General features: G+C 49.7%; 1 pseudogene; it reads right to left on the bottom strand.

The window, feature by feature from the left end:
• Positions 1-515: 515 nt before the first annotated feature.
• On the bottom strand, positions 516-1113 carry LOC101099560 (annotated as a pseudogene).
• Between the last annotated feature and the right edge of the window lie 908 nt (positions 1114-2021).

Genomic DNA, 2021 nt, shown 5'->3' with positions numbered 1-2021 from the left:
TCACATTGAAGATTTCCTGCCATTCCTTTCTGGCCTGCCAAGTTTCAGTAGATAGGTCTGTCACTAGTCTTATCAGTCTCCCTTTATATAGAGTTAGAGTATGTTTATCCCTAGCTGCTTTCAGAATTTTCTCTTTATGCTTGTATTTTGCCAGTTTCACTATGATGTGTCATGCAGAAGATCAATTCAAGTTACGTGTGAAGGGAGTTCTCCGTGCCTCTTGGATTTCAATGCCGTTTTCCTTCCCCAGATCAGGGAAGTTCTCAGCTATGATTGGTACAAGTACACCTTCAGCCCCTTTCTCTCTCTCTTCCTCTTCTGGAATTCCTATCACACGGATATTGTTGTGTTTGATTGCATCACTTAGTTCCCTAATTCTCCCCTTATACTCCTGGATTTTTTTTATCTCTCTTTTTCTCAGCTTCCTCTTTTTCCATAATTTTATCTTCTAATTCACCTATTCTCTCCTCTGCCTTTTCAATGTGACCTGTGGTCACCTCCATTTTATTTTGCACCTCATTTATAGCATTTTTTAGCTCCTCCTGTTTCTTTTCTTTTTTTTTTTAGCTTACACAAAGGCAGTTTATTACCAGAAAAGAACAATTTGAGGAATCCTGTTCACAGATGGCGACCACAGCGACCCCCCTTCCTGCAGGTGTTATCGGAGGGGATGGGGGTGACATCCTCAATCCACCCAATCTTCATTCCTGAGCGGGCAAGGGCTCTGAGGGCCGACTGGGCCCCAGGTCTGGGGGTCTTGGTTCTACTTCCTCCTGTGGCCCGGAGTTTGATGTGGACAGTGGTGATGCCCAGCTCCTTGCACCTCTGGGCTACATCCTGGGCAGCCAACATGGCAGCGTAGGGAAAGGACTCATCTCAGTCAGCCTTCATCTTCATCCCACCAGTCACACGGCAGATGGTTTCCTTGCCAGAAAGATCGGTGACATGGACAAAAGTGTCACTGAAGGATGCAAAGATGTGGCACACGCCAAACACATTTTCTCCTTCAGCTACCTGAGGTCCAAGGCTCATGACCTGTTCTTCTTTCTTTTCTTTCCTCTTTCGAGGTGCCATTTCTGCACATCTTCCCTAGACTCCGCAACCAGAAAGCCTCCTGTTTCTTAGTCCCTTGATCTCTGTAGCAATAGATTCTTTGCTGTCCTCTATACTTTTTTCAAGTCCAGTGATTAATTTTATGACTATTATTTTAAATTCATGTTTTGTTATATTGCTTAAATCGTTTTTGATCAATTCGTTAGCTGTCGCTACTTCCTGGAGTTTCTTTTGAGGGGAATTCTTCCGTTTTATCACTTCAGATAGTCCCTGGAGCAGCGCAGAACTGCAGGGCACTTCCCCTGTGCTGTCGGAGTAACTTGGGTTGGTGGGCAGGGCCGCAGTCAGACCCGATGTCTGTTCCCAGCCCACGGCTGGGGCCACAGTCAGACTGGTGTGAACCTTATCTTCCCCTCTCCCAGGGGCAGGACTCACTGTGGAGTGGTGTGGCCCCTGTCTGGGCTACTTGCACACTGCCAGGCTTGTGGTGCTGCTTTGATGGGATCTGGCATATTAGCCGGGTGGATCCACAAGGTGCACGGGGGTGGGAGGGGCAGGCTTGGCTCACTTTGCCATTGGTGGTCCCCTGTGGGAGGGGCCCTGTGGCACCAGGAGGGAGGCAGACCCATCGGAGGGATGGATCCACAGAAGCACAGCATTGGGTGTTTGCATGGTGCAAGCAAATTGGTGAGGTGAACTGGTTCCCTTTGGGGTTTCAGCTGGGGGATGGGAGAGGGAGATGGCGCTGGCCAGCGCCTTTGTTCCCCTGCTGAGCTGAGCTCTGTCGTCCAGAGCTCAACACCTCTCCCTCCCAGTGTCCTGGTGTCCTCTTGCCCTCCCGCTCTCTGACTAGAGCTGTTGACTTATAACATTCCAGATGTTAAGTCCCGCTGGCTGTCAGAACTCACTCCTTCTGGCCCCTCTGCTTTTGCAAGCCAGACTCGGGGGCTCTGCCTTGCCGGGTGGGC

Source organism: Felis catus, chromosome B3 (assembly GCF_018350175.1).
Source record: "Felis catus isolate Fca126 chromosome B3, F.catus_Fca126_mat1.0, whole genome shotgun sequence".
Lineage (NCBI taxonomy): Eukaryota > Metazoa > Chordata > Mammalia > Carnivora > Felidae > Felis > Felis catus.
The sequence above is the reverse complement of the archived record's forward strand: the minus strand, read 5'-3'. Positions and strand labels throughout refer to the sequence as shown.